The following is a 14,384-nucleotide window of genomic DNA, read 5'->3' on the forward strand; positions in this document are numbered from 1 at the left end:
TCTGTCATAGTCCATTTTCTGTAACTGTAATATGATAACATGTGCCACTGTGTAATTCTGTTAGAATAACTGAGACTGGGTAATCTAGGAAGAATAGAAGTTTATTCAGCTCACAGTTCCAGAGGCTGGGATGTTCAAAAGCATGGCATTGGCATCTGGTGAGAGCCCTCCTTGCTGGTCATAACATAGTTGAGAGCCTCACATGGCAAGTGGGCAAGAGCATGCATGTCAGCTTAGGTCTTTCTCCCTCTTTTCATAAAGCCACTAGTCTCATCATAGGGTCCCCACCCTCATAACCTTATTTAATCTTAATTACCTCCAAAAGGCCCCACCTCCAATCAACGTATGAAAGTAGGGATGAGCTTCCCAACACATGAAATTTGGAAGACATTCAAAACACAACAGCATCTATTGGGAACATGACTAAATAATATAGATATTTCCTAATATAAAAGTGATAAAACTTCTGTCAAGCTAAGTAAACATAGCCAGTAAGTTCCTTTGGTAAAAAAACGATTCCTCTGAGAGTTACCAGTTTTCATCTGTTCCATCCTGGAGTGTAATGACAAGATCTTGGCTCACTGCAACCTCTGCCTCCCTGGTTCAAGTGATTCTCCTGCCTCAGCCTCTAGAGTAGCTGAAACTATAGACACACGCCACGACACCCAGCTAATTTTTTGTACTTTTAGTAGAGATGGAGTTTTACCATGTTGGCTAGGCTGGTCTTGAATTCCTGACCTCAGGTATCTGCCTGCCTTGGCCTCGCAAAGTGCTGGGATTACAGGCATGAGCCACCACGCCAGGCCCCAACCATAGCATCTTGTCAGTGGTATGGGTAGCCATTAACTTTATTTAACAAGCAATTATTACACATTAACTAAGGGAAGGGCCAATTACCTTCACCTCTCCTCCTATGTATGGGATCTAAGCTATTCTTGCAGTCATTCTTGATTCTCTCTTAATCCACTATCTTTAGAACTTCCTCTCATTTACTTAACTTGTACCTGAGACTGAGAATGTAGTTATCTGAGAGTATTTTTTGGTAGTACAGGAAGTGTATCACATCATCTTTGCTTGCAGGTGATTATTTCTCCTAATTCAATTAGGCCCATAAAATGTAAGCAAGCAACTGGAGCTCAGTCAGTAGTAATTTAGAATATAGACTATAGAATCTAGAATATAGAATATAGAAGAATGCATTCCTGACCTAGGTAAAATCTTTTCCTATTTTTTGTTCTCAGTACTTCCGAGTTTTCAGTAGTATATTTCTCAAACATATCTCTTCCTACAAGTATACTGTTCTGCAACTACCTGTACCAACTATTTTTGAAGTTTAGTGGTTTCTTTATTCTTATCACCATTTGCTTAATTTCAGCCCTCACAGTTTCTATCAGTATCTCCCCCTTTCCATCACAGGAACTTAATTGCGTTGTAACTTATCTGCTCTTATATCCCTTTTCTACGAAATTGGGAGCAGGACCTATAATAACTTAGGCATCTTTGTATTTTCTATGCCTTGTGTAGTTCTCGGCACATAGAAAAATCTCAAAAATGTTTGCTGGATAAAAGGAGAAAGGTTTTCTTCCCTCACCCCTGGTATGTGAGTATACAAATTGCCAGTCTAAAATGATAGCTCAATCACAAGAGAGAGTGGTCTCATCACAATAACTTGTGCCTCTGATAACTGAATGTTCGCAATAGTTCCATTGAAACAAAGCAGGCAGTTCTCCAGCAGGATTTTGAGACAAATACTTAGGTAAGCAGGCTTGCTATTTTGGGCATCCTGTCATCTCCCACTTGCCTCCAGAGCAATTGTAAAATGAGCTCTGTGCTGGCGCTGATGACTTAGGAATTTAAGCTCTGAGCTGCCACTGCTGTTTGTCTTCCTGTCACCCACAGTCCTCTGAGAAGGCCCTCCGCATTGTGTAAGGCATCCTGATTCAGTGCAAATCAAGACAGATGGCACAGTCCTCATGTAGGATTTTGATAGATAAGTTTTATAGCTCCAGGTTAACAGAATACTTTCCTTCCCTGGTACATGAATATTCATCGACATCAGCACTCACAATCTCTGCTTAGAACCAGAAATATACAGCCAGACAAAGATAACCACACATATCAACAGTCATTTACTTTGGACATATTCCTAGAAAACTTCCTTTCCATTTATCATCCTTTTCCCATCCATAAAGGCACAATTTAAAATCTATCTGGTCCAGGAGACTTTCTGTGCTGTTCAACCACAGTTAGAGTGTGAGATAGACTCAGAGTTGCTGTTTCCAAGAGTTCAAAATTTACCATTGTCAATATTTTCCCCAGTTATTGCCAATTATGATCATAAGCCACTGCCAAAATTCACTTATCAGTCATCTGTGAGTTTTCTCCCTTGTAGACAAGTAAGTCTGTTTATAAGCTCATATTCCAGTGACAAAGAACATATGGATTGACTCACTCTGCTGTAGCCAGTTCAGAATCAACAGTTTGTCTAATTAAACCTTAAAATTAGATAGCTGATTATATTCTCTGCCCACAGAGCCAGAATATTTGGGAACAAAGTATTATCACAATCCTAACAGCTATTATGGTTTATTTTATGTTTATGGTTCTTGATTCCTGCACTCATAGTTTTACACAGCAAGCATGATTTGGAGGTCATTTAATCAGTTCAGCAAATAAAAACATGCCCCCATACTGTGCTGACTCATCAGCGTTTTAATGTGACAACATATATATGCACATAATGACAGCTTGAGCTCCCTCTTAAGCAAAATCGGAAGATAGATTGTGCTTTTTTTTTTTTTTGAGATGGAATCTCTCTCTGTCACCCACGCTGGAGTGCAGTGGCAGATCTCTGCTCACTGCAACCTCTGTCCCCTGGGGTTCAAGCAATTCTCCTGCCTCAGCCTCCCTATTGGCTGGGATTACAGGCGTGTGCTACCATGCCTGGCTAATTTTCATATTTTTTTCAGTAGAGACAGGGTTTCACCATGTTGACCAGGCTGGTCTCAAACTCCTGACCTCAAGTGATCTCTTGCCTCGGCCTCCCAAAGTGTTCGGATTACAGGCATGACCCACTGAGCCCGGCCAGATGGTGCATTTTTAAGAGTTCTCTTTTATATAGTGAAAAAGATAAAACACATGGTTAGTTTATCTTTGTTGTCTACTAAAAATTCATATCAGACCCTACTATGTAATTTGCATTACCAAAGCCAACATTGTTGAAAACAGTTTTTATACTAAAAGTAAAATAGTAGAGGACTGGGAAGTCAGAATGCCTACACTACAGGTTCAGGGAAATGAGACTGAGATTTTGGAACGCTTAGCTTTCTAAAATTCCATAGCTTTCCAATAAGAGGATTGAACCCCAAGTCGTGTTTAATTTATTAATATTTTTTCCATTGAACCCTTTGAGAGCCAGAAAAATTGTACTTATACACAAGAAAAAGGAAGAACAGAATTTTTCCCTTTAAGCTGCCCTTGGGGGTGCTGAATGTACAGGGCTCACTCATGCATATTCTATTCCTTCAACTCATAGAAAAGAGTGAATATGCCCTGTCTAGAAATGTTAGTTAGCCTGAAGTGCTCAAAACTGGAAAACCACCACTGGTTTTTCAGATTTTTTCCAAGGGCACTACCTAGAAATTAGAGGGTAAGCAAAATGAGGAGCAAGTGGATATGACTCATACCTTTGCTTTGCTGTAAGAGGCTGTTTTGTAGGCAGGGGTCTTAATGGAGTCTGTTGCATGTAGGAAAGTGTTTCTTTTTTAATACGTGGAACCAGGTTACACAATTTCTAGGAATATGTGTGTTTTGGAGGTGTTTGTGCCTGCATGTGTGTTTGGTTCAGTGACTTAGACTGGACAACCAGGAAGGTTTGTTTCTTTCTGAATCTCCCACTATGAGGAGGTTTCAAAGGGGATTACACTCAGAGAACCAGATCCCCTCTAGACCACCTCGTTAAAGCTCTGCCAGTGGGTTAACTCAAACTAAATAAATCACTCTTGGAAACTGCATCGTGGGGGATTTTATATCCCACAAATTGTCTTATGGTGAAAGGAGGTGAAACCTGAAGCAACACAGTTTTTGTCTCTGAATCTCCATACAGTTGAGGTGGCAGTTGGTTTAGCATTAGTCTTTTCTGTCTCCCTTCTCTTCAAATCCCATAATCTCAAGCCCATAATCTCAGGTTTGTGGGGTGCTAACATATCTATAGAGTGTGTGAGAAGAGGTGCCTGGTCATTTGTCCACTAGAGCGATTGCTGAAGACATTATTCACCATCCTTTACAGCATGGTCCCTTCCAGTGTCTCCTGAGTCCATGCCTCATTTCTAGAAAATAAAATATTTTTTTCAGCAAAATATACACCCATTTTCCTTCATGGAGGCTTGCCACCTTCCCTGTAGCACTGCTAGCAATCAGAATTTAGGCCATCCTGCCTCTAGGACACATAAATTTCTTGAGCTGTCGCCTTCTCTTCTTACCCTCTCTCCTGGTTTTTTCTCTTTCTCTCCTGTCACCCGCCCCTCTCTCTGGTCCGGGGGAACCTTCTGCTGTGATTGAACCTGTTTGATAGCTTCACTCGAACTTCACGCACACGAAACAAGGATCCTGAGTTTGGTTCCCCAACTGCTACTTCTCCAATGTTCCCCATCGCAGAAAAGGGCCCTTCCTCACATTCACAAGCCCAAAATGTGGAAGTCATCCGTGATTCCTATCCTTTTCTCATCCTCTTTGTGCCAAGTCTCTGCATGTTCACCTTCAAATCCAGTTCTTACTTTTCTCCTGCTTTGTTTTATATCACACTGAGGCTGACTGATGCAGGCTGTACTTTTCCAGGTCCCCTGGCAGCCAACTTCCAGCTCAGAAGCATTGGCACAAATTGGAGGGAAGGAAAAAGAGAGAATTCAGGATATTTTCCCCTTTCCTCTTTGCTCTAAAAAGATTCCTTTTTTTTTTTTTTTTGAGACGGAGTCTTTCTCTATGGCCAGGTTGGAGTGCAGTGGTGCAGTCTCAGCTCACTGCAACCTCCACCTCCTGGGTTCAAGCAATTCTTCTGCCTCAGCCTCCTGAGTAGCGGGGACCACAGGCATGTGCCATCACGCCCGGCTAATTTTTGTATTTTTAGTATAGACAGGGTTTCACCATGGCCAAAATGGTCTCGATCTCTTGACCTCATGATCCGCCCGCCTCGGCCTCCCAAAGTGCTGGGATTACAGGCATGAGCCACCCCACCCGGCCCCAAAAAGATTCTTAAGTGAGCCTCAGTAGTGGCTCCCCCTCCAGCCTCCCAGTGGACCAGGCCTCCATGTTCCAGTTTCTGCCACTTGGCCTTGGCTTACAGGCTCTGATAATGTCACTTCCTCACTTCCTTCCTCCAACCTAAGTACATAATCTCGAGGAAATCTCTCCATCCTCTATGGCACTTGACTCTTGTATCACTCTTGTAATTAATTTCTTCTTAAATTCCCTCCTTTGCATCTTAATGTCAGAGTAATATCTAATATTTATGTTTACACATATCACTGGCTAGGGAAATGGGATTGACACAATTGGCTTATATCTGTTCACACCCATCCTCTGGGACTAAGAAATTCCTCATAAAGCTGTTAGTTGCTGGTATGGTGTGAATGTTTGTATCCCCTCAAAATTTATATGTTAAAATCCTAACCCCAGGGTGAGAGTATTAGAAGATGAGCCCTAAGGGAGGTGAATAAATCATAAAGGCTGAGTCCTTATGAGTGGGATAGTTGACCTTAGAACCCGGAGAGATTCTCGCCTCTTCTACCATGTGAGAATACAGGGAAAAGGCGCCATCTATGAACCAGAAAGTGCGCCCTCACCAATCTGCCAGTTCCTAGACTTCCCAACCCTCAAAACTGTGAGGAATAAATTTCTGTTGTTTATAACCTACACAGTTTATGGTATTTTGTTACAGCAACCTGAACAAGCTAAGACAGTTTCCTAATGTTCGCTTATCTATCCCCAGCACATAGTTTCACTATTTCTCAATTCAAAAAGGAAAAAGATGAAGATACCCACTCAGTTTATGTCTCTACATATTTGGATGTGTTAGTAAGTATTCCGAGAACTTTTTCTACTCACTAAAAGGCTTCTGGGGGTGGGAGTCAGGTTAGAAACTGAGACTTGCCGTGCTTTGTATTTTGCTCAAGAATTTTATCTTTTTCTTGGTTGTCATGTTTTGAAATGTACTTTAGTAGAGTATACTCGCATTTGTTGTCAGTGGAAAATACGCTATATTTAAAATGCTTTTTCTCATATCATATTGGGAAAGATAAATTCTGTGAGGAAGTTTCTATTGACCATCTTAATGCAGACATCAAATGATATTTACACAAAATTTAATAATAGACAACAGTAAACTATATTGTATAGGGATGCATTGTTAAGTGGTAAACTATTTTAAAAATCATGGAATTGAATACTTTCTTTTTTTTTTTTTTGAGACGGAGTTTCGCTCTTGTTACCCAGACTGGAGTGCAATGGTGCGATCTTGGCTCACTGCAACCTCCACCTCCTGGGTTCAAGCAATTCTCCTGCCTCAGCCTTCTGAGTAGCTGGGATTACAGGTATGCGCCACGATGCCCAGCTAAGTTTTTGTATTTTTAGTAGAGACGGGGTTTCACCACGTTGACCAGGATGGTCTCGATCTCTTGACCTCGTGATCCACCCGCCTCGGCCTCCCAAAGTGCTGGAATTACAGGCATGAGCCACCGCGCCTGGCCAAGTTGAATACTTTTAATGTTAGGTTGGTGCTCACTCTTGGGGGAAGAAGCTATTGTGCTCCAGAAAGAACCCAAACTAGGAGTCCTTCTGGGAGCTGACAGTGTTCTGTTTCTCGATTAGATGGAAAAGACATGATCTGTGCTTTATAATTATTTACTAAGTTCTTCATATGTGCTTTATATATTTTTTCCTGTATGTGTTATATATCAAATTTGAAAAAATATTTAAAAATTAATAATAGCTGCACACTGTAGGACATTATTCCTTAAAAGAAATCAGATTATGCTGCTCGTATGCTGAACGGTTTCTAATAATCTTCCAATGCAGAATCAGATCCAACCTCCTTACTGTGAACCTCAAAACTTTACAAGATGTGGAGCCCACCCAACTCCCCCACTTCTCTCCTGTATCTCACCCCTCATTCTCTAAGCCCCTACCACACTAGTCTTAAATTCCTTGAAGACATCAAACTAAGGACCACTTCAAGGTTCTTGTACAATACTTCCTGGTTCCTCTGCTTAGTATTTCTTTTTCTAAGCTTTTCACAAAACTTTTGCCACCTCAGACGTCATATTCAGCTCACAGTTTATCATCACTCAGATGCCTTCCCTTAATATTTGGTTTATGTTAATATTCCCAGTCCCACCCCCACTCCTCTCTCTATCATAGAGGTAAGTATATGACATCCTACATAGAATATTCTGCATCCTATTCTACATATGATGTTATATATTATCTTGCAATTATCTTTTTCATGGGTTCACTTGTTTACTATACCCTCTATTAGAATATGAACCCCATAAGAGTAGGAAATCTTTTCATATTGTGTACTGTTTTTATCTCCAGAGCCTAAAAATGCACTGGGAAAGTAGTAGGTGCTTGTTTGTTGAATATTTGCTGTATATCCTCAACGGATTTAAATCAGGGGTCATCAGTGCCCACAGGGCCAAGGCAAATAACACAAGTGAGTGAAGGAATGGACCGTGGTGGAAACTCAGAGAACTAGAGAGCATGAAACCCACCTGAGGCTGCAGCCTGTACTCAGCTCTGGCTTCCCATGCCTGGATGAAAGCAGCAGTCCAACATCTAATTTTCAAGATAAATCAGAAATCCAGCTATCTATGTCAAAAGTGCCAAATTATTAAATGTTAGCTCAAGTTTCTTAAAAATCAACATGAACCAAATAAAACATATCTTTGGGTCTAATTTAGCTCTGAGGTGTCTGGTTTGAGATCTGGTTTAAGAAGTAGGAAAGAAATGGCCAGTCATAAACCTCCACTGGGGCAAAGAAGTCCGAAGTCTTATCAGGCCTAATAGAGGAAAAGGAAAGAGGGAAAGAAGGGTAAAAAAAAACCTTAGATTGGCATCTCCATATTATACTGCTACGAGGTTTTTCTGAGTGATATTCTTTGGGACTTTTTGGTTAAATCAAGGTCATAAGATATGTTTTTAAACAAGGAGCAAGAAGATATTGTTTTATTTGGCTTTTATGAATAAAATAACACCAAATAATGTCTTGAGGAAGAGAGTATTGATGAGAATAGAGGGACTCCTTCTTTATAAAGCCTGACAAAGAGCAGAAATCCATTATAGACAATCTATGGAAACGTTTCAAGTAGACAAAGCAAAGAGAATAGAAATCGGGCTGACTTTGATTTATAGATAAATGCACAGATAAACTGGAGAAGCTTGCATGGGAAAATTGGTCAAATAATATCATTCAAGAAAAACTTTTACTCTTTTTGACCCATAACTATTTTGATTAATTAGCAATTTCTTGATCTGTACATTTATGTACAAACTGTACCTATTCAATGAATATCAAATATGATTCTACTTTGTATATTATCAAGTAGATAATCAAGACTAATTATGTACTAGGGCTATCATATCAGTTTCCATGGGAAAGAGGAATAGACTTATTCATCAAAAGCCTGAAGTTTTTAATAGAAGTTCTCAGTAAACATCAAATCTTTCAGATAATGAATGCAAGAAATTACAGCCCTACATACAGTAGTGGGTCCTGAGATTGCTTTCTAGTTAACAGATGACTAGAAATACTTTCATTTGATGGCAAAAAGTGCCTGCTGTAGCGAAACCTACAGTCCAAAAGTAACCAGGAAGATGTGATTTTAGTGATGTCTCAACAATATAAACACTGACAATAAAATTTGAACATTAGAGGAGGAAATTTACACTGAAACTCAATGGGTATGAATCAGACTAAAAACAGGAAAGATGGAAATATCAGAAAGGGAAGAACACTGCTAGTTATGGTGTGGAAATAGATTGTGGGAGGGGGAGGAAAAGGAATAGCAAAGTAAAAAACAATAACAACAAAAATGAAAACAGATGTGGATTTCCAAGATGGCACGGTAGGAACAACTCAGGATTGCAGCTCTCAGTGAAGGTGCAGAGGGTGAGTCCTAGCTGCATTTCCAGATGGATCTTTGTTGCCCACAGAATGGGGAAAGTCCCAGGAGTAGGAGAGACACAGGATGCCAGCGCAGCCCTCTCAGCTTGCGCCACTGTTTTTGGCAAAGCTGCAGCACAGCGGCACCCCGCACAAAATGCACTGGTCTGGGTGCCCTGTTAAACCAACAATCTGAGATTTGGGAGGGCAGATTAGCATATCCATCTGATTAAACGGGACTTGGACAGAGAGCCAGACCAGGAGATTCCTGGGAAGTGACATTTGAGCTGGTGCAGTGGGTTGCTGCACACATCCCGGTCCACCTTTCAGCAGACGACTAAAACACCTGGGAGAGAGTCAGTGGCTCAACTTAAAAAAAAAAAAGAGAGAGAGAGAGAAAGGGATCTGAGGCAGGGAGCCAGGTGATCAGGCTCGGCGGGTCCCACCCCCACATGGACAAACAAAACGGCAATTTGAAACACTCAGGGTTGAGAGTTTCACTGTGGGCACAGCTGAATCCAGGATGGTGCCACTCGGTGGGGTGGGGCACGTGCCATTACCAAGGCATTCCACGCCTACTGAGGTACACTCCCATTGCTGACACAGCCTTCCGTTGCTGAGGCAACCCACCATAACAGAAAGACTCTGCCAACAGGGAGGAGCCTATGACAGCAGGGCGGAGCCCACAGGCAACAGGCCGGAGCCCACAGCAACAGGGCCAAGCCCACAACACTATGGCAGAGTGCACAGCAGCAGGGGCAGAGCCCGCAGCAGCAGGGCAAAGCCCATGGCAACAGGGCAGACCCCGAGGTAGAAGAGCGGAGCCTTGGCAGGCAAATAGGGACTAGACTGCCTCCTAGCTGGGCAGGACAGTGCAACAGATACTCATAAAGAAAGCTCTAACTCCCCAAGTCAGAGCATCTGAGGAAAAAATGGGGATTTATAAGTTCTGCTGCAGCAGACATAAACGCACCTGCCTAACAACCCTGAATGAACAACGGAGCTCACAGCTCAGCACTTGAACTCCAAGAAAGTACAGTCCATCTCCTCAAGCAGCTCCCTGACCCCTGTATATCCAAAGAGTCACCTCAAAAAGGACTGATCAGGCTGACATTTGGCGGGCATCATTCTGGGACAAAGATAGCAGAAGAAGAAACTGGTAGCATTCCTCACTGTTCCGCAGCTGCTACAGGTGTACCCCAGACAAGCAGGGCCTGGAGTGGACTTCAGCAGTTGTACAGCAGAGGGGCTAGAGTGTTAGTAGGAAAATGAAGTAACAGAAATACTTTATCATCAACAACCTGGGCGTCCACTCAGAAACCCAATCAAAAAGTCAGTAACTACTGATATAACAGGTTGATAAATCCACAAAGATGGGAAGAAATCAGCACAAAAAGGAGGAAAACACTGGAAACCAAAACACCTCACCTCCTACAAAGGACCAAAACTCCTCACCAACAAGGAAACAAAGCTGGAAAGAGAATGAGTGTGACGAAGGATGGAATAAGACTTCAGAAGGTGGATAATGAGAAACTTCTGTGAGCTAAAAGAACATGTTCTAAATCAATGCAAAGAAATAAGAACCTTGAAAAAAGATTCGAGGAAATGATAACAAGAATGGACAACTTAGAGAGGAATATGAATGAATGGCAGGAGCTGAAAAACACAACACGAAAACTTCGTGAAGCAGGCACAAGTTTCAACAGCCAAATTGACAAAGCAGAAGAAAGGATATCAGAAGTAGAGAATCAACTCAATGAAATAAAATGAGAAACCAAGATTAGAGAAAAAAGCATAAAAAGAAATGAACACAGTCTCCAAGAAATGTGGGACTATGTGAAGAGACCTAACCTACGTTTGATAGGTGTACCAGAATGTGACGAAGAGAATGAATCCAAGCTGGAAAATACTCTTCAGGATATTACCCAGAAAAACTCCCCCAACCTAGCTAGGCAGGCCAATATTCAAGTCCAGGAAATACAGAGAACACCACAAAGATATTCCGCAAGAAGAGCAACCCCAAGGCACATAATCGCCAGATTCACCAGGGTTGAAATGATGGAGAAAATACTAAGGGCAGCTACAGAGAAAGGTTGGGTTACCCACAAAGTGAAGCCCATCAGACTCACAGCAGATCTCTCAGCAGAAACTCTACAAGCTAGAAGAGAGTGGGAGCCAATATTCAACATCCTTAAAGAAAAAAACTTTCAACCCAGAATTTCATATCCAGCCAAACTAAGCTTCATAAGTGAAGGAAAAACAAAATCCTTTGCGAACAAGCAAGTACTCAGAGATTTTGTCACCACCAGGCCTGCTTTACAAGAGCTCCTGAAAGAGGCGCTACACATAGAAAGGAACAACCAGTACCAGCCATTCTAAAAACATACCAGATGCTAAAGAGCATCAACAAAATGAAGAATCTTCATCAACTAACAAGCAAAATAGCCAGCTAGCATCAAAATGGCAGTATCAAATTCACACATAACAACATTAACCCTAAATGTAAATGGGCTAAATGCACCAATCAAAAGACACAGACTGGCAAATTCGATAAAAATCCAAAACCCATCAGTGTGCTGTATTCAGGAAACCCATCTCACATGCAAGGATACACAAAGGCTCAAAATAAAGGGATGGAAGAAGATTTACCAAGCAAATGGAGAGCAAAAAAAAGCAAGAGTTACAATTCTCATCTCTGACAAAATAGACTTTAAAGCAACAAAGATCAAAAGAGACAAAGAAGGTCATTACATAATGGTAAAAGGATTGATAGAACAAGAAAAGCTAATGATCCTAAATATATATGGACCCAATACAGGAGTACCCAGATATATAAAGCAAGTTCTTAATGACTTACAAAGAGACTTAGACTCCCACACAATAATAGTGGGAGACTTTAATACTCCACTATCAATATTAGGCAGATCAGCCAGGCAGAAAATTAACAAGGATATCCAGGGCTTGAACTCAGACCTGGAACAAGCAAACCTGATAGACATTTACAGAACTCTCCACCCCAAATCCACAGAATATACATTCTTCTCAGCACCACATCACACCTACTCCAAAAATGACCACATAATTGGAAGTAAAGCACTCCTCAGAAAATGCAAAACAACTGAAATCATAACAGTCTGTCAGACCATAGTGCAATCAAGTTAGAACTCAGAATTCAGAAACTAACTCAGAACCACACAGCTTCATGGAAACTGAACTACTGGCTCTTGAATGTTCATTGGATAAGCAATGAAATGAAGGCAGAAATAAAGAAGTTCTTCGAAACCAACAAGAATGAAGACACAACATACCAGAATCTCTGGGACACATTTAAAGCAATCTCCAGAGGAATATACATAGCAATAAGTGCCCACAAAAGAAGAGTGGAGAGATCCAAAATTGACACCCTATCATCAAAATTGAAAGAGCTAGAGGAGCAAGATAAAAGAAACTCAAAACCTAGCAGAAGACAAGAAATAACTAAGATCAGAGCAGAACTGAAGGAGATAGAGACATGAACAACCCTTCAAAAAAATCAATAAATCCAAGAGTTGGTTTTTTGAAAAGATCAACAAAGTAGACCACTAGCCAGACTGATAAAAAAGAAAAGAGAGAACAACCAAATAGATACAATAAAAAATGACAAAAGGGAAATCACCACAGATTCCACAGAAATTGAAACCATCATCAGAGAATATTACAAACAACTCTATGCACATAAACTAGTAAACCTAGAAGAAATGGATACATTTCTGGACACCTGTTTCCTTCCAAGCCTAAACCAGGAGGAAGCCAAAACTATGAGTAGACCAATAACAAGGTCTGAAGTTGAGGCAGCCATTAAGAGCCTACCTCACAAAAAAAGCCCAGGTCCAGATGGGTTCACAGCCGAATTCTACCAGACACACAAAGAAGAGCTGGTACCATTCCTTCTGAAACTATTCCAAATAATCCAAAAAGAGGGAATCCTTCCCAAATCATTTTATGAGACCAACATCATCCTGATACCAAAACACAGCAGAGACTCAACAGGAAAAGAAAACTTCAGGCCAATATCCATGATGAACATAGATGCAAAAATCTTCAATAAAATACTGGCAAACCAATTGCAACAGCACATCAAAAAACTTATCCATCATGATCAAGTAGGATTCATCCCAGGGATGCAAGGCTGGTTCAACATACACAAGTCTATAGATGTGATTCACCACATAAAGAGAACCAAAAACAAAAACCACATGATTATCTCAATTGATGCAGAGAAGGCATTTGACAAAATTCAACAGCCCTTTATGCTAAAAACCCTCAATAAACTCGGTATTGACGGAACGTATCTCAAAATAATAAAAGCTATTTATGACAAACCAACAGCCAATATCATACTGAATGGGCAAAAACTGGAAGCATTCCCTTTGAAATCCGGCACTAGACAAGGATGCCCTCTCTCACCACTCCTATTCAATATAGTACTGGAAGTTCTAGCCAGTGCAATCAGGCAAGAAAAAGGAAAGGTGGAAGCCAAATTATCTCTATTTGCAGACGACATGATAGTATACCTAGAAGACCCCATCGCCTCAGCCCAAAAACTCCTGAAACTGATAAGCAACTTCAGCAAAGTCTCAGGATATAAAATCAATGTGCAAAAATCACAAGCATTCCTATACACCAATAACAGACTTAAAGAGATCCAAATCAAGAACAAACTGCCATTCACAATTGCTACATAAAGAATAAAATACCTAGGAATACAACTCACAAGGAACGTAAGGGACCTCTTCAAGGAGAACTACAAACCACTACTCAATGAAGAAAGAGAGGACACAAACGAATGGAGAAACATTCCATGTTCATGGTTAGGAAGAATCAATATTGTGAAAATGGTCATACTGCCCAAAGTAATTTACAGACTCAATGCTATCCCCGTGAAGCTACCATTGACTTTCTTCACAGAACTGGAAAAAAACACCATGAACTTCATATGGAACCAAAAGAGAGCCCGCATAGCCAAGTCAATTCTAAGCAAAAGAACACAGCAGGAGGCATTACACTACCAGACTTCAAACTATACTACAAGGCTACAGTAATCAAAACAGCATGGTACTGGTACCAAAACAGAGATAGAGAACAATGGAACAGAACAGAAGCATCAGAGGCAACACAACATATCCACAACCATACAATCTTTGATAAACCTGACAAAAACAAACAATGGGGAAAGGATTCCCTGCTT

The sequence above is a fragment of the Callithrix jacchus genome, chromosome 7 (genome assembly GCF_049354715.1).
Source record: "Callithrix jacchus isolate 240 chromosome 7, calJac240_pri, whole genome shotgun sequence".
NCBI classification, from domain to species: domain Eukaryota; kingdom Metazoa; phylum Chordata; class Mammalia; order Primates; family Cebidae; genus Callithrix; species Callithrix jacchus.